The sequence below is a fragment of the Geotrypetes seraphini genome, chromosome 9 (genome assembly GCF_902459505.1).
Source record: "Geotrypetes seraphini chromosome 9, aGeoSer1.1, whole genome shotgun sequence".
Classification (NCBI taxonomy): domain Eukaryota; kingdom Metazoa; phylum Chordata; class Amphibia; order Gymnophiona; family Dermophiidae; genus Geotrypetes; species Geotrypetes seraphini.
The window spans coordinates 44,137,865-44,157,578 of NC_047092.1; the positions used below are offsets into that span (position 1 = coordinate 44,137,865).

Here is a 19,714-nt window from a genome sequence, read left to right on the forward strand (position 1 = left end):
GTGTTTCAATATCAGTTTTTATTTTAATTGCACATAAAATATTTATGAATGTAATTTAAAAAAATGTGTACAGTAAAATCTTGGATTGCAAGTAACTTGGGGCTCCTTTTACTAAACCGTGTTAGGGCTTTAACACACGGAATAGCGCACGCTAAATTGCCGCCCACGCTAGACCTTAACACCAGCATTGAGTTGGCATTAGTTCTAGCCATGTGGCGTGGGTTTAGCGTGCGCTAAAAACGCTAACGCGGCTTAGTAAAAGGAGCCCAAGGTTTGCAAGTGTTTTGCAAGGCAAGCAAAACTTTTTATTAAAATTTAACTTGATAAAAAAGCAAGGTCTTGCAATAAAAGTACATACAGTATACACACATCACATCATCACAACTGAGTCGTTGGTTCTTCTCTCTCTGACACCGCAGGAGTGTAGTGACTGTTCTAAACGAGTAAGGTCTTGCAATACAAGTACGTACAGTATTTTGTATTAAAGTTGTTGGGTTGCGGAACGAATCGTCTGTGTTTCCATTATTTCTTAAGGGGAAATTTGCTTTGATATACGAGTGTTTTGGATTACAAGCATGTTTCTGGAACAAATTATGCTCGCAAACCAAGGTTTCATTGTATTTCCTTTTTACATTTTGATTCATTTGAGTCTTAGCTGATAGTGGCTCCCTTCCACTGCAAATTGCTAAAACATTGGCAGCAGATTAAAAAAAAAAAATTCATTGAAATACATGTGTGTTTATGAGAATGTTTTCCATATATATATATAATCTAATATAATAAAATGGTAAGCCGCGCATGCGCACTAAAAAAAACGTGTTCCGTGAGCTGTCGCGGAAAAAACAATTGCGCATGCGCGGCCCCGGCGGCGGCTTTCAAATAAAAAAAAAATTCCATAGCTGCAGCGGCCTTCCTCACCCCCGGCTCCTCTCTCGAACTGGACGGTCCCCGCGTCTGCCTACCCTTCCCCCCAACACAGCGCATTCCCCCCCCAACGAATCAATAAATCGAGCCGGGCCGCCCTCCGTAACAGACCAGAGGAGTTCTTTGCCGCTCACACCCCTTCCCTTGTCGCTGACCCGAATACCTACCCGGCGATTCAAGAAGCCTGTGCAGCAGTCTTCACACGCTGCTTCAGGCCCTTCTACTGCCCTGATTTGCTCTGCCGCGTCTCTGATGATGTCATCAGAGACGCGGCAGAGCAAATAAGCGCAGTAGAAGGACCCGAAGCAGCGTGTGAAGACTGCTGCACAGGCTTCTTGAATCGCCGACTTACAAGGGAAGGGGAGGGGGGGGGGGGCCGCAAGGACTCTATCCGAGTAATTAAAAAACTCTGCACAAGGGGAGCAGGAAGAGATGATGATGGACAGGGGGGGGAAAGGAAGGGAGGCCTATTGTTGGACAGGGGGAGCAGGAAGAGGTGCAGATGGACAGCGGGGGAAATTAAGGGAGACCTGCTGATGGACAGGGGGGGAAATGAAGGGAGGCCTACTGCTGGACAGGGGGAACAGGAAGAGGTGCTGATGGACAGGGGGGGAGGTAAAACAAAGGGAGAAGGGCTGCTGCTGGATAAGGGGAGCAATGAAGAGGTGGTGGTGGACAGGGGGGAAAAATGAAGGGAGGCCTAATGCTGGACAGGGGGAGCAGGAAGAGGTGCTGATGGACAGGGGGAAAAAAATTAAGGGAGGCCTACTGCTGGACAGGGGGAGCAGGAAGAGATGCTGATGGACAGGGGGAAAAAATAAAGGGAGGCCTATTGCTGGACAGAGGGAGCAGGAAGAGGTGATGATGGACAGGGGGAAAAAGGAAGGGATGCCTATTGTTGGACAGGGGGAGAAGGAAGAGGTACTGATGGACAGGGGGGAGGTAAAACAAAGGGGGAAGGGCTGCTGCTGGATAAAGGGAGCAGTGAAGGGGTGGTCGTGGACACAGGGGAGGTAAAAAGAAGGGAGAATGGACAGGAAAAAGTGGCTAAGGAGACAGAGAGAGAAAGAAATAAAGACAGACACACACACATATATTCTAGCCCGAGGGAGGAAAATGCTGCACAGGGAAGTAGGGAGGGGGGGAAATGCTGATGCACAAGGAAATGGAGGGGGAGGGAATGCTGATATGGCTACTGTACAGGAAGGTGGACAAGGGGAGATAAATGCTGCATAGGGGGCAGAAAGAGAGATAAATAGAAAGAAAGACAAATAATAGGAGGGAGGGAGACAGAAATAAAAGAAGAAAGACACAAGGGCAGGGAGTGAGACAGAAAGAAAGACAGACATACATATATTCTAGCACCCGTTAATGTAACGGGCTTAAAGACTAGTAATAATAATAATTTATTTCTTATATACCGCCAAAGCCATAGTAGTTCGAGGCGGTTTACAGTGAAGAAGGACTGGACAATCAGCGAAATGTTACATTGGTACAATCAGAGAAACTAGGTATCGGAGAAAATGGTACAATCAGAGAAAATTGGAGCAATCAGGGGAAATGGTACAATTAGCAAAGATGGTACAATCGGCGAAAGATGGAGCAATGAGGGAAAATGGTACAATCGGCGAAAGATGGAACAATCAGAGAAAGGTACAATCAGAGTGAAAAAGTATAGTAAAGAAGGTCAAGACAATCTGCATAAGGTTAAATCTAAGAATGTAGGTATAACAAAGGGGTACAGACAGTGGATATGGGCATTTAGGTAAAAACAGAGAGGGTACTCTTATATTCAAGACGGTTAACACAGTTAATTAAAAAAAGATTCCATCCTACGTAGAGAATGACACGGTGACAAAATTCATCACCGTTCCCGTCCCCACGGATAACCGCGGGAAATAATCCCATGTCATTTTCCAGTGTCTATTTCAACCTCGGTCCTTCTACACCAGCATTCTTCAAAGCAAAGCTTGCAGGTCAGTGGTTGTGGCCATTAATACTCTGATTCTTATGTGAGCCAAGGATAATGAAGCCATTGTGACATCACTGATGTGATTGGCTCTTAGGCACTTTTGGAATGAGGCATTATGACATCACAATATCTGCTCTGGATACCAGAGACTGTCATTCTGTAGTGTCTGTTTCAACCTCGGTCCTTCTACACCAGCATTCTTCAAAGCAAAGCTTGCGGGTCAGTGGTTGTGGCCATTAATACTCTGATTCTTATGTGAGCCAAGGATAATGAAGCCATTGTGACATCACTGATGTGATTGGCTCTTAGGCACTTTTGGAATGAGGCATTATGACATCACAATATCTGCTCTGGATACCAGAGACTGTCATTCTGTAGTGTCTGTTTCAACCTCAATCCTTCTACACCAGCATTCTTCAAAGCAAAGCTTGTGGGTCAGTGGTTGTGGCCATTCATACTCTGATTCTTATGTGAGCCAAGGATAATGAAGCCATTGTGACATCACTGATGTGATTGGCTCTTAGGCACTTTTGGAATGAGGCATTATGACATCACAATATCTGCTCTGGATACCAGAGACTGTCATTCTGTAGTGTCTGTTTCAACCTCAATCCTTCTACACCAGCATTCTTCAAAGCAAAGCTTGTGGGTCAGTGGTTGTGGCCATTCATACTCTGATTCTTCCCTCTCTCCTTAAAGAATGACATGAAGATGGTTTCCCGCGGTTATCCGCGGGGACGGGGACGGTGATGAATTTTGTCACCGTGTCATTCTCTAATCCTACGTTCCATTCAGTTTCTTAAGTAAATATCACAACTTTGTTTAAATAAAAACAGTAAAAATTGTACAAATAATAAGTAATTGTACAAATAATAAGTAACAGTATATATAATACAAGATCAAGAGTTGGATAGAGTATGCACATGAGGCAGGATTGAAACTGATGAGCAACTATAGTTGCCATTTTTTTTCTTTTTTTCCGAATGCAATTTTTTTTTTTAAGCACAAACATTACACATAGGTGGAATTTCAATAAATTGACTTCAAAATATAAGCACCAAAATGGGACATGCTGAGCACTGATTATACTAGGGTGGTTTAAAAAGTTTGGTAAAAAACAGCAAGTTAAACATAGGGCTCCTTTTACAAAGGTGCGCTACCGTTTTTAGCGCACACACCAGATTAGCGCACGCTACCCGAAAAACTACCACCTGCTCAAGAGGAGGCGGTAGTGGCTAGCACGGGCGGCATTTTAGTGTGCGCTATTCCACGTGTTAAGGCCCTGATGCACCTTTGTAAAAGGAGCCCATAGCCTCCATTGAGGGTTATACACGGTCCAGTGAATTTCGTTTTTTGTAAGCTATTGTAAGATACAAAAAAAAACAACAACCTGGAAACTTACTGGATTAAGTGTGTAGCTCTCGATGGAGACTGTTGTTTAACTTGTTTGTTTGTTTGTTTTTTTACCAAACTTTTCAAACCACCCTCATATAATGGCATATGAGGGCACCTGAGCTGTTATAGGATACTAATGCAATCTTGTGCCCACTTATAATAGATCAATGGCTTGTGTAGAATGATATGCCTAAGTGCACATGCAAAGTTAACAACTGATAGTACGAGGGGCATTTTCAAAAGTGTATCCAAGTCTGACTTTGAAAGTTTCTCGCTAGACATCCAAAATTGGACTTCCAGAAGTGTCCATTTTCAAAAATGCTGGATGTCCAAATTTTATTTTGGAAAATCGTCTAGTTGGATGTCTTGACCACCAGGACGTCTAACTTGATACCCCATTTTCGACCACAAAACCGTTTAAGTTGAAAACATCCAAATGGAGCCCATTTGGATGTGGGAGGGGCCAGCCTTCTAATGGACTGGCCACACAGACATGCCAACAGAACACTGGGCCACACTGTTGTGAACTTTACATAAACAGTGACAGAAGTATATCTCACGATAACCCCCTTCTAATGTATGGTGAGTCCTACAAAACTTCCCTAAAACCTACTATACCCAACTGTCCACCACCCTAATAGACCTTATGGCTGTAGGTAGTACTATTGAGTTTTGGTGGGCTCACACTGTCCACCATAAATGTAGTAGTTAGAGTGGATTATGGGCCTGGCTTCTCCTCTTTATGGTTGACTAGCCCACCCACCTGACTACTTAAGACAATTGTGTGATGCTCTCTTCTAGGCTTTCCCATATCAAGTGCTGCTGTTGAAGAACCAGGCATGTACTGTTTAATTCAAAAATATTTGAGGTGGAAGGGGTCAATGACCACTGGGGGAGTGTGTGTGGGTTATTAATCCCTCCAGTGGTCATCTGGTCAGTTTGGGTACCCTTTTGGCTCTTAGACACTTCTCAAACAGGTCTAGGTGAAAATGTCTAAAGTTCCATCCATGACAGCCAGGGAAAGGTTTTATTATAGCTGCAGGACATCCAAGGCTAAGCCCGCCCAAATCCCACCATTCCCCTCCTCCCTATACACCCATTTCTACTTTGGACGCACAGTGGGTTAGAAGTCCTGATAAGACGTACAGAAAGTCATCTTTGAGAATGCCCCCTTGGATGTTTTGTCTAGGAAGATGTCCAAAAGCAGGTTTATGCAGTCTTTTGGACATCTATCTTTTTTGAAAATGAACCTCATAGTCTCCTTTTAACTCAATACATTTGTTCCAATTTTTTTCCAGACCTTTCATGCATTCACTAAAATACAAACTGTCTAAACTGTAAAAATAGCTATTTATAGCATCTATGACCACAGAATCCGAAGAAAATTTATTCCCCGACATCCATTTTTTAAAATTCAGAAGCAGAAAGAAGTTGCATGGGGCCAAATTCGGAAAGTATGGTGGATAGAGAATTAATCTAAATCACAATTCAAGCAATTTTGCCATCAAGATTGTTGATGTGTAAGCTGGTGCATTGTCCTGGTGGAAGAGAACTTTCTCTTTGGTCAAATTAGGACATTTTGTCTTGATTTTGGTGCTTAAATAGTGTAATAAGCCACAAGGTATTCACCATTAATCCATTTCCAGATTATTCTTCGCCCCCATTCATGGTAGCATATTGACTGTATTTGGATATGTGAACAGAGTGTTATTTGACTCAAGATTCCAGTGTACACTGCTGTAGTCAGTGGACTGGAGCCCCCTGCTCCCAGTGTGCATTGCTGCAGCTCAGTGGGCTATATCCCCCTTCTCCTGCTTCTTCTTGTGGGTGTTTAGAAAAACAGACTCCATTGTTAGCTAGTACATGGCTTCAAAAGCATTGTTGTCCCATCAGGTTAAACCTTTGTATCTGCTAGTTTAATTACAGCTTAATTGAATAAGTTAGCATACAGTATTACCCAGCACAGAGTCTATGCTAAACACTCTCAGCTTGCCCTGATCACAGGAAAACCCTCCAGCTTGCCCTAATCAAAGGAAAATGGAAGTGATAGTGCCTTTATAAAAGTCTCTGGTGGACTTAATTTTGAGTACTATTTTCAATTCTGGAGAGTTCACCTCCAAAAAGATCAATAGGATGGAGTTGGCTCAGAGGGCAGCTACTATAATGGTTACTGAGCTTAGTTATAAAGCATATGGGAAAAGACTTAAAGATCTCAGTATGTATATTTTGGAAGAAAGGTGCTAGAGGAGTGATATCTCCATGGCATAGATGCACAGGAAAAGAATATTTTTTCAATTGAGAGGAAGCTCTGGAATAAGGAAGCATAGGATGAAGGTGAAAGGGGTTAGACTCAAGAGAAATCTATGGAAATACTTATTCATGGAAAGAGTGGTGGATGTGGGGAATGACCTTTCTAGTTGAAGTGGTAGAGATGAAGACTGCATAGACGCATGGATCTCTGAAGGAGAGGAAGGGATAGTAGATAGATCAGCCATGTGGTCCTTTTCTGCTATCATTTTCTATATTTTTATGTTTCTAGAAATGCACCTCCTTGTACCAACTAACTTTGAGTTACAAAAGGTTGCACGTGCTTTCAGTAATAAAAATATAACAAAAATCAGAGCACAATAGAAAAGCAAAATTAACAGTATCTGAGAGAATTAAAAGTGTTCTCTAGAATAAAACAGCTTTTGTGACACCGACACACACAGGAAGGCTTGAATATAGTAATGCAGGTATGGGTATGTTCATTTAAAAAAAATAAATATAGCAATTATTTATGAAGAATAGAGCAGTATTTCTGGAAGGAAGCAACAAAAGATTTGTCAACATGCTATGTATGGTTAATAAATGGCTCTCGGCACTCAACTAGTAATTTTTACTTTTTTCTAAACATAAGCATATGGTCTTTAAAAACAGTTTTCAACTGGAATTATGTTATTCGAGCTTTTTCTTTAAAAAAAAATGCCATAGGCAAGAATAATCTCTGAAAACCTGTGGAGCTAGAATTTTGTTCCTCTTGGAGTTTTTTTGTTTGCTGCAAGAACTACATTTGACAGAAAAACAAATCATTGAAAACAATGTGTAATCCAACAACCCTTGGGGACTTAAGATAGACCTGAGGGTTCTTTTATGCAAACTGAAACATATTGTTGTGACCGGGCACTGGTTAGGCTGATAGCGCCCCTAGTGGACCACAGGTTTACTGCAAGGGGCGTGCTGCTCAAAAAGGAGACCAGCCCTAAAGGAAATGTATCAAACAAAATCAAAAAGAATCTTGAAACCAGCTACACACACAATGCTGTGTTTTCACTCCTTGCAAGATTATGGTTATTTTTATTCCACAACAGTTAAATATGGCCAGACACAAAACTTGTAGAACAAATCCAGGTTTTCAGCAGTTCAGGATTTACAAAAAGTCACTGTGCCTTAGCAATGTAGCACAGCCTACAGAAACTAGGCCTCTGCCTTATTCTGGCCCTCAAATGAGACCTGCTCAAAATGGAGCACAAGTCCAGCTACCTTAGCAGATTTTCAAAAATACAACTACAAAAGAAAATGTTCAGAAGCCCTGCAGCTCTGATCCTGAGCTGAGGCAGGAGAATTGTCAAGCTTGCCTTTCACTGCTTAATAAAGTGTTATAGAATCCCACCCAAGATCTTGACAAACTTCTCCCCATACAATTCTCAGTTCCATTGAATTACTTCATTAAAAAAAATATAATCTCACAAAGCAAAAACATTTTCAATCCAAAACAAAACTTAGTGCATCAGACACAGCACCTAGGAAGCACAAGGAAGTGCCCTGCCCCCGCCTGGGGCCTTGGATTGGGCCTCAGCAGCGCTGTGAGTCCGTGCAGCAAAAAAAAAAAAAAAAACTCTTTCAAACTTAGTCACTGGCTGTAACACAAGCTCTGGTAATTCAACACATTGTCCATTCAAAAACCCAAAACAGCATTCACAAATAAAACTGTTCAGAGCAGTAGCTTGTCTTGAAAACTTGAAAAAAAAAAAAAATCCCCCACAGTTTTAAAGGCAGTAGGCCTTATAGGCAATACCTATTCCCATAGCTTCAGATTCTGGAAATACCTGCTCAAAAATCTCCATGCGTTCCTGCTGAGGTAAAGCTTCAGCTTCCTGGCTTGGAGCTATTTCATCCACCTCCATAAGTTCCAGATTGGCTGGCTTCTGAGCAGTGGAGAGAGAATCATCCCTTCTCCTTGTCCTCTTTAACTGTGAAACAAACACTGCTGGCTTTTTAGTGTGTGAGCCATGCCATGCTCTTTGTGTGCCTGCACTGTTGTGAGGATCTCTTGGGTTCCCCCTGTGGATGTCCGGGAAAGTGCAAGGCTTTCTAACGCATTTTGCCTGAACCTTATATTAATGGGTTTGGAGACAAACCTTCCAGAGCTAGGCTGAGGCCCCATCCGGAAAAACAAAGCTGCTGTTAAAACCTTGTGGCATTAAAGATACGTGTTCCTTTAATGATTGGCGCTATTTTATCTTGAAAATAGCCATATTTAATATATTAGTTAAGACACTTTACCATATTGGTTATTTATATTAAGCATTTAGGATGTGGACCAATGATTGAGCCCATGACCTACAATATCAATTTATAGCAGTCATTCTGCCTGAATAAAGGTCTCTGAGGTCCTTTTTCCTCTCATGCATTAAATTCATCAAGTTTGTGCTCCAAAGCTGATGTTTTTGTTTTGCTTATGTTAAGAAGGGAAGATATTCCAGTCCATGGGGGCTCCCTGGAGCAGCTGATTTTTAAATGAAGAGAGGAATGCTGGATGGGAGGGCATATGGTGGACCCAGGAGTTGAAGGGGAGGGAGGGAAGGAAGGGGGAAGAAAGGAAAGATGCTGGATAAGTGGGGGAAATTGGGGAGGGGGCAAGGAGTAGAAGACTTGGGGCACCCTCCTTAATTTCTGCTCTTGTATCTTGATTCACTCTCTAGTCATTAGCCAAATTGATTATTGTAATATACTATACAAAGCCAGCTCTGTGGGTGCTGTGGGTACTTGAGCACCCCCAATATTGAATAAACTCCTTGATTGTATCCAGGAAGAGGTGATCTCCATTAGGTTCAGCACACCCAGATAGATGTCCACAAACTCTGTACATTCACACACTTTTAATAAACATGTTTTGGTAACCATTCATGAAGGTTTTGTGTTTTTGTTGGGTTTTTTTTATATAGTATTTATAGAGAACAATCACATTTGCACCACTACGTTTCCAATGAAATGAGTTTGAATAGTATTTTCCTATTCATCCCTCTGTGCCAGTTATTGTTCCTGACAACAATTTTAAATGTTTGCATAACATCTTGAATTCCATTTCCTCTTGTAATGACTTACTGCATCAATGATGACCCATATAAGGAAGAAATTGTTTGCGTAGGCTTTTCCTTGTCCATGGTGCTGCTTTAAGTCCCAGGCACCAGGAACTTGTAACAAACCAAATAACAGGAAAAGGAATCTCTTCCTTTCTCTGTATAACAGCTGCAGCACATAATAAAAACAAACACCTGAGATAGATCTGGTTAATTTTTTATAGGTGACCTCATTATAAAAAACAGGAAGGACCAGGGCTTCTGTGTTTGCTTTATAAAACGAGCATTTGCCTTTACTGGTTCTTTGGGGATATGGGGACTGACTATACAACAGGAGACTCCAGGGAACAGTCTGCAATCTCTTCTCCAATTGTTTTTCATCTAATTGACAAAGAATATTTCCACTACTCTTTTCCAACCAACATGTTTGGAAAGTTTATGGGCTCCTTTTACTAAGGTGCACTAGCGGTTTTAGCGCGCGCTTAGCATCCGTTACAATGCCGCGCGCACTAAACGCTAACGCCTCCATAGAGATTGCATTGTAATTTTCATTTAGCGTGTGGTTTGGACGCGCTAATCTAAAGTGCACGCTAAAAACGCTAGCGCACCTTAGTAAAATGAGCCCTATAAGTGACTGAGAATCATACATTTATCATTTGCTTTCCTGAAGATATTTTAAATATTTTTTTTTCTTACTTTAAGTGATCTGAATAAACTTGTCATTAAACTAAATTAAACCTTAAGTTTATATACCGCATCCTCTCCATAAAGATAGAGCATGGCACGGTTTACAGGTACTTTAATTAATGAGGGAAAAACATAATAAGAATTAGTGGTTATAAAGAGGGTAGTGAGCTTTACGTTTTTGCGAAAAGCCAAGTTTTCAGATGCTTTCGGAATAATCGGAAGGAGCCCAGATTCCGCAGCAGGGCAGGAAGGTTACTCCAAAGCTCAGTGATTTTGAAGAAAAGAGATTTCCCTAATTTTCCTGCCTTTTAAAGAGGGGAAAGATAGTTTAAGTTTTTGGGCGGATCTGGTAATGTCAGGTCTCGAAGAATTCCAAGATAGTGGAATTAGGGAAGGAAGAATGCCATGTAGGATCTTGAATGTTAGGCAGGTACATTTAAAGCAGTAGTCTCAAATTTGCAGCCCAGGGGCCACATGCGGCCCGCCAGGTACTATTTTGCGGCCCGCGGCCTCTACTAGTGCTGCTCACTCTTTGCAGTGTCCTCTGGCTTCCCCCTGGCCTCCCTCTCTTACCTTCAGATAATTACTGCGGCCTGCAGAGAGGATTGCCAGTTCTGCAGCGATCCTTGCAGGCTGCCGTGGTCCTCAGCAGCTTGTTCCCTCTGCTGCAGTCCTGCCCCTGACGTCAGAGGAGGGGCGGGTCTGTGGCAGAGGGAACGTGTTGCGGAGGCCGATGGCAGCCTTCAAAGAACGTTACAGCACCGGCGATCCTCTCTGCAGGCTGCGGTAATTAGCTGAAACTAAGACTGGGAGGCCAGGGGGAAGCTGGAGGACGCTGCAAAGAAGTGGGGAAATGCAGGCCTTCAGGGGAGGGGGGGGAAGATTTATAAACTACAAGGAGTTTTACCTCATGCAAAATTGTCATTTCTTTAATAGGACATTAACTATTTTTTCTGCGGCCCTCCAAATACTTACAAATCCAAAATGCGGCCCTGCAAAGGGTTTGAGTTTGAGACCACTGATTTAATGTGAACCAAGTTTACAGGTTGAATGTCATTTCAAGTTTATTTAATTGCCAAAGCGGTGCACATTGAACAAAATTTATTTTAAAAGTTTTAAAATATAAGCAACATAGGGAAAAGACAACATAAAATACAACAAATAACTGATAGCACATGCTACAAAAGGGAAATGAGTGGGACACATTTTATAAAAATTGGAAGGGAGTTCCACAATTGTGGAGCAACAACTGAAAAAATATATTGTCTCCGTGTGTTAATTGATTTAAGAGAGGGAACGACCAGCAAATGTTATGCTTTTTATAGATTCATTAAGATTGACAAATAACTGTGCAAAAACATATTCAGAGCCTCTGGTGTGAGTGAATCAAACCCTTAATAAATAAAACACATACCTTTAAAAAATAAAAATAATAGGAGGGGGGGATGGGAAAAACAAAAGGGAGAGGGGAATTATCTGAACTATGGCCGTTGTCTGAGTCCTAGCTATAAATCTCATAAACATCTTTAACATGATTTGAACTTGCTAGGGTTATTCTTCTGTCTCAGGCCCAAAGGAAGGGCATTCCACAAAGTAGGTGCCACCACAGAATAAATAGTCTTGCAAATGGTATCATAAAATACTTGTCGAACCGAGGGGACTGCTAGAAGATGCTACTGTGATGAGCGAAGAGAGCGTGAAGATTTGTATGGGATCAGCAGTCTATCGATAAATAAAGGGGTGTGATTGGTTTGGACTGTGAAAGCAAGGAAAATATAAGTACATCACGGGACGCATCGAGTCAGAAGATGATATCTTCTGGCTCATGGGACCCTCAACCACCAGAGGGCATCCGCTGAAAATCAGGGGAGGGAAGTTTCATGGCGATCCCAGGAAGTACTTCTTCACCGAGAGAGTGGTGGACCATTGGAACAGACTCCCACCCCAGGTGATAAAGGCCAGTAGCGTAACAGATTTTAAGAAAAAATGGGATACTCACGTGGGATCTTTAAGGGAGTAAACTCAGGGGGGGGATACTTGGAATGGGCAGACTTGGTGGGCAATAGCCCTTTTCTGCCGCTTTTTCTATGTTACTATGTTACTATGTTACTATGTTATTTATGATTTACCAATTGTATTGCACTATCAAAGTTTGAAAATCAATAAAGATTTAAACAGATTATAAGCTCTTCAGAGCAGGGACTGGTCATTTTTCTCAGTGGAGGAGAGTAAACAGTGGAGTGCCACAGTGGTCTGTACTGGGACCGGTACTATTTAACTTATTTATAAATGATCTGGAAATTGGAATGATGAGTGAGGTGATTATATTTGCAGATAACACACACACACAAAAAAAATTTTGAATGTAATTCTGTGGGAGGGTGAATAACTATAAATTGGGGGACCCACCACAGATTTACCAATGAGCCTTTTTGGAATAAGGGGAAGAAAGCTAGAAACTCTGCTCTTCAAATGTTTTGAAATAATGGAGATCAATATCACCATATGTCTATCAGTTACTCAGAATTATTGTATGACAGAGGAGAGGAAGGATACGAGTATCTGAGGCTGAAGGAAGAGTACAGCTATGTTGCTACTATAATTTGAGAAGGGGCCCAGAAAGGCAAGTCAGCCTTCATGATGTCGTCAAAGTGGGCCATGGCGGAAGCCCTTAAAAGTTTGTTCAAAGGTGTCTTCCCCAATGTGGCAATTGAGGGAACTCTTTTCTTGAATTTCCCATGTAAATATTTGGTCAGCCTCCAGGGACTTAATTCTGCATTTTTGTGAGCATTGCCATTTGGAAATATTTTTATCTAAGGGGGAAAAAGGTTTTATTAACTGCAACTTGCTGTACATCACCTTGGGTGAATCTTTTCCTAAAGGCGGTTAATAAATCCCAATAAATAAACAAACTAATGTTTTTGAGGCAAGGATAGGAAAGTGGGATGGTTTAATTAATTAAATGTCTGTGGTAAATTGCTTGTGTTAGGGTTTTTATCTCTTGTTTCTTTTATCTTCATTTTCTTTTTTTTGTCTTCATTTATGTAGGCTTGTGGCTAGTGAGATATAGAAACCCTTTTACTAACCTGCATCTAATATTGGTTTTGGTTAGACATTAGAGCAGGCCTCTGCTAATATCCTCTGTGCTAAAATGACAGCCAGCTAGCTGTTTTACATGGGAATAGGCAGGAGCTGGGCATGAAATAGATGAACGGAGAACTGATCGGCTGACCTGCCATACACAGGTCTGTACCCCACGCTAGCTGTCATGGCTGCCAATAGCACAGTTGCAATTACCACCACCTCAATAGAAGGTACTAAGTGCAGCCAAGCTACCAGCAGTCCAATAGTGTGATTGCTAACATTTGTAAAGAACTGTTACAGAGCACCATCATGGCCTTCTGATCCTTTTCAAGAACACCCTCCCAATCCTCCTAGTGCTCTAATCCCCCTCCCAATCTCCCTTGCCAAGGTCAAATCCTAATCACAACAAAATCGACCCCTTGACAACAAATTCCCCTGCCAAAGTCCTCCCCCCTCCCCCCCGAATCTACCCGATGGTCAATATTGGTGGTCCAGTGAAGCCTTTCAGCAGTGATGCCTCTCAACTGCCACCCAGGTCAACATGGGGATCCAAAATGGTACTGATGATCCCTAGCAATATTTTTGCAGTGCTCTCACTAGGGAGCATCCTTCCATATAAGAAGCTTCACCAGATTTTACAACTTAGCAGTGTCTCTATTGATTCTACAATGTTAGGAATGTGAATTTACATACTTGGATCAGACCAATGGACAATCTAGCCTAGTTTCCTGTTTCCAACAGTGGCCAATCCAGGTCACAGTATCTGGCAGAAACCCAAATAGTAGCAACATTCCATGCTATTGATCCAGGGCAAGCAATCTGTCTCAATAGCAGAATATGAACTTTTCCTCCAGGAACTTGTCCAAACTTTTTTTAAACCCAGCTATGCTAATCATTGTAACCACATCCTCTGGTAATGAGTTCCCGAGATTAACAAAGCAAAAAAAATATTTCCTCCTATTTGTTTTAAAAGTATCCCCAAGCAATTTAATTGAGTGTCCCCTGGCTTTTGTACTTTTTGAAAGGGTGAAAAATCAATTCACTCTTACCCATTCTACACCACTCAGGATTTTGTAGACCTCAATCATATCTCCCCACCTCCTTAACCATCTCTTTTTCCAAGCAGAAGAGCCCCATCCTCTTAAATCTTTTCTCATACGAGAGGAGTTCTATCCCTTTTATCATTTTGGTCACTCTTCTTTGACCTATTCTAATTCTGCCATATCTTTTTTTGAGATACGGTGACCAGAACTGTGTGCAATGTTCAAGGTGAAGACACACAAGGAACAATACGGAAGCATTACAATATTTTTGATGTTATTTACCTTTCTTTTCTGAATAATTCCTAGCTTCTTATTTGTTTGTTTTTTGTTTTTTTGTCACAGCTGCACACTGAGCAGAAGATTTCAGTGTAGTATCAACAGTGATATCCAGATTTTTGTCTTGGGCTTTGACTCCTAAGGTGGACCCTACCATAAGTTAACCATGATTTGGATTATTCTTCCCGATGTGCATCACTTTGCATTTACTATTTGGATTCCCAGTCTTCCAATTTCCTAAGATCTTCCTACAATTTTTCAGATTCCTCAAGTGTTTTTGCAACCTTTGTGTCACCTACAAATTTAATCTCACTTTTGCTAGGGCTGACCTTCCTATCTACATGATAGTGGTAGGAGGCAGCATCTCTTTGGATGGAAAGCTAAGGGCTATGTACTATCAAGCCGGTAAGGAGATGCTTGTCTGGCTTTCTGCTCCCCTGGCCATAATACAATTAATTAAGAGGAAGCTTGTGACTTACTAACACAGCCAGTGAACTGGGGGAAAAAAATATGGGAAAAATTTGCAGAACTTACCCAATTGTAGCACTGCTTTCCAAGTGGAATTGGAACAGGTACCAGATCAATAGCATTGCCTTCAGAGGAGAAATAAGGAGATGAACAGTGGAAAACATCTATCCAGGAGAATCACCAGGACAAAGAACATCAGTACTATGGTCTAATAGGGGAAGAGATCTTTTACTAAGACTGAATACCTGCAGGCTCAAAAATCCCATCTCCCTGAGAAATCATCTACCTTATAGCCCTACTCTGGAACCAGAATCAGAGATAGAGAGAGACAGAGAGAGAACAGCTACTGTGTAATGACTCTCATCCAAGGCAGGGAGCTCAATAGACTGACTACCAGAGAGACTTTACCTGTTGAAGAGTACCTTTATATTATGACTCATGACTGTAAATAGTGGCTGAGAGTTGTCCTTTGGATTTTTTTCTGTCTCATCCAAGGCAAACCTTTGGTAGGAATTGCGCACTATGACCTGGACTACCCAGGAAAGACATTGCTACTTGATTCCACTTTTACCCTCTCGCCAATATCTTTTTTCCTCCCACACTACTATCCTTATATCCATCGGTCTCATTAATGTGTGTTCAATACACTCTGAAAAATTATCAGAGATCTGGTCATACAATATAAACTTGAGATCCTATGTCTAACAGAGACATGGCTTATGGAAGGTGGCATAATTTATTTAAATCAGGCCTGCCCCCAGGTTATCTTAGTCTTCATCTCAATTATCAGGGTTGTCACGGAGGAGGACTAGTCATTATATTTTTGATAAATCTTCAAATTAATTTACTTCCCTCTGCAGCCCATAACACATTAAAACATCTTTCATTTAGAATGTTTGTTCCAACTACCCTAGACTTTCTACTTATCTGTCTGCTTCCTCCACCCACCTCTTAAATGATCATCTTATTGCAATCACTTATCACAAATATTTGCATCTTATCAGATAACTCAATGATACTAGGAGACTTTAGTCGACATTTAGAAACAACTACTACCTACCTAATATCTCCCTTCTACCTCTTTTTACCGGCCTTCCACATAATGCCGGTCATACATTTGACATGATATTTACCTTGGAACACCTATCATCCAACATATCTGACCAATATATTTCTCCTCACCCTTTGACTGACCATTACCTAACACTAACTTGTTTCCTACCATCTAAAAACATTATCTCCTGTCCACAGCCTCCCATGTACTGGAAAGACCTAAGTAAACTCAACACATCCTCGATCACAGACAATTTAAAACTTCAGATAGATCAATTCTCCACACTACCTTTTCACAACCAAGTGTTAGAATGTTTATTCAATACTATTGCCCCTAAAATCACTTCTCATTGCCCATCATCTAAAAATAAACTATCGGAACCATGGTATGGCCGAGAACAACAGTTATGAGTACTTAACTAAGAATGAATGATGCAAGTAGTCTTCCACTGATATGATTTGAATCCTTTTTTGGCAAATTGCTTGCAGAGAATCAAAGTAGCTGACAATTGTATCCTTGAAAATTGAATTGTGGTATCCCACAAGGATCAATTAGTTCCCCTGCTCACCACCTTTATTAGAAATGTCTTCAAATCTTTTTTTTACCCCACATTATATTGCATTACAAAGCATGAAACATGATAACATCCTATATAATAAAACGCTAGAAGCGCATGTGCACTAAGACCTACGTGATCTGTAATCCCTGATCTGTAGGTCTGTGGCATTGCAGGAGTGTGCATGCGCACCTATGGTTCTTTCTTCTTCATTGTCGTCTTCGCCCCTCCCCCCCAATCCCCGTTGAGCTTCCCACCCGATTGCCTCCAGAAGTCCGCTCCGCTCCTCCAACACCGGAAGACCCCGAGCCCAAAGCAGGTGGGGATCATGAGAGGAGCCATCGCAGCGTCTTTCAACAACAATAAAAAAAAGCCAAGGTGGATGTCGGCCGCTGCGGCTGTCGGCAGCTGCAGGCCGCGGCAGCTGTAGCCTGCCACGGCCGAGCACGGAGACAGGCTGAAGTTTTTTTCAACTTCACAGACGCTGCAGCGGCTCCTCTCACGAGCCTCTCCTGCATCGGAGAAGGCGGCGATCATGAGAGGAGCCGCTGGGAAGTTACACTGCTGGGGGCTCTGGCTGTTAGGTCTGTGCAGGCTCCTCTCGCGGTTAATGGAGGGAGAGGGAATGCTGCGACTGCTGCATAGGGAAGTAGGGAAGGAGAAAGGAAAAAAGGGACCGGTCTGATGTCGCCCTCGCCTTCTGTTTTGTTGAAAAATCCACCAGCCTCGGCAGCGATTCAGAAACATTCTGCCGGGGGGAGGGGGGAGAACCACGGCAGATTGAAAGCAGGAAGGGGAGCCACGGCCAACGTTCCTGAATCACAGCTGAGACCAGCGTATTTTTCAGCAACACAGAAGGTGAAGGCAATATTGGAATGGAATGGAGAGAAGAGGGAGAACATGCTGGGCTGAGGAAATTCCCTGGACTAACTTTTTTTTTATTTTTATAAAAGTACAAAGGGAGAGAGTATTAAAAGAAGTGCCAGACTGGACATGGGGGACAGCTTATGGGGCCAGGAACAGAGGAGAGAGAGAGATGGTAGGTAATGGTCTGAAGGGAGAGAAGCTGGATCTGGGGAAAGAGATACTTGAAGGGAGGACTATTGGGGAGAGATGGTGGACCTGGGGGAGGGAAGTTGGACCTAAGGAGGGAGAAATGTTAGGTCTGGGGGTGGAAAGGGGAGAGAGATGCAGCATCTCTTTTTTCCACCCATCTTATTGTTCAGCATCAAGGGGGCAAGGAAGAAGAACAACAGAAAATGGTGGAAAGAATAATCCATAGGAGGGCAGAGAGCTGGGATAAAAAGATGCTAGGGGATGAAGAGAAAGGGACAGGGAGATATAGCCTGACCAGTGGAGAGAGGGAGGGGTATTCTGAAAGTGGTGAGCCATTTGTATGAGGTCAAAAGGGAGATGACAAGATGAGTGAGGGTATGGAGAGAAACAGAAAGAAACACAGACATATATTCTACCACCAGCGGGAGGAAGGGAGACAGAAAGAAAAGAAGAAAGACACAGGGACAGGGAGAGACACAGAAAGACAGACAGTCAAAGGGGGCCAGGGACAGAGACAGACAGAAAGAAAGACAGCAGGACAGAGAGAGAGAGAGAGAGAGACAGAAATAAAGACAGACAGACAGACATATATTCTAGCACCTGTTAATGTAACGGGCTAAAATACTAGAGAGAGAGAAAGAAAGAAATAAAGACAAACATACACACACATATTCTAGCACCCTTAATGTAACGGGCTATAAAGCTAATACATAAATAAAACACATACATCACAATCCACCAGAAATGATCACATCGGTCCAAAAACAGTGGACACTTTATGATAAGTCATAGGCTTGAGCAAGCAAGTAACTTTTCGGCATCAATTTAAAATTGGATACATTTTTCTGCTGCCTCAACTCCAAAGGTAAATTATTCTACTCCCTAAGGCCCACATCCGAGAAGGTGTAAGTCCTTGTTTCAGATGACATTAGGTATCTTGAGGGTACAGGTATGCATGGAACACAGGTATCTAGATCAGTGTTTTTCAACCTTTTTACACCTATGGACCGGCAGAAATAAAAGAATTATTCTGTGGACCGGCATCGGTCCGTGGACCGGTGTTTGAAGAACACTGGGCTAAGTCATGGGCCAGACCCCGCCCATCTCCACCCCAGACCCCGCCCCCATAATAGTACTAATTGCACCTTGCACGTCCCATGCCTCATCTGGAAGCCTTCCCTCTGACGTTGCAATGTCAGAGAGAAGGCTTCCGGTTCAGGCGCAGGATACCCGTAGGAGCCACTGCCCGTGGCTCTGTGCACTGAATCATTTAGGAAGAGGAGCTGGCTCGAAGATAATGCCGCATTGATCTCACCGTGGACTGGCGGTTGAAGTACCACTGTTTTGGGCCTGATGCACGTGCTGGCCCTGTGGACCGGCAGGAAATTTCTGTGGACCGGCACTGGTCCATGGACCGGTGGTTGAAGAACAGTGATCTAGATGGTACATATTTCTGTAAACATTCACACAAATAAGATGAATCATGATAAAGTCCCAAATGAACAAGTAATAGTAACTTCAGGAATGGAGTCACATGTTCTGAGGTAAACAACCCATACAAAATTCACACTGTAGAATTTGCACAGTCTGCAATGCCTGCAAACAAGAGGCCGTCAGGCCCAGGTATACAATCCCGCACTCGTATTATTCAGCTTCTCTATTCTCTAGTCAATGATGTTTACCATAATATTTTAGTTATTGCAATTTTATTATTTGCCTTTTTGAAAGAATAAAAAATATGTAGTGTACAGCTTATTAATAAGAAGGAAACATGGACAGAGAGATACAGAGAATTCAAAAAAAGTAATTCAAAATCTACAGTAAGAAGCACACAGTATCAATAACAGAGTTGAACAT

General features: G+C 42.2%; 1 long non-coding RNA gene across 1 annotated transcript in view; it reads right to left on the reverse strand.

Annotated features, from left to right (window-relative positions):
- The window catches only part of LOC117367167, a 125,876-nt gene extending 117,261 nt beyond the window's left edge, over positions 1–8,615 (reverse strand). The window contains exon 1 of the long non-coding RNA XR_004540706.1: positions 8,380–8,615. This is a non-coding gene — a long non-coding RNA (uncharacterized LOC117367167). The remainder of the gene's footprint in view (positions 1–8,379) is intronic.
- Positions 8,616–19,714: the final 11,099 nt, after the last annotated feature.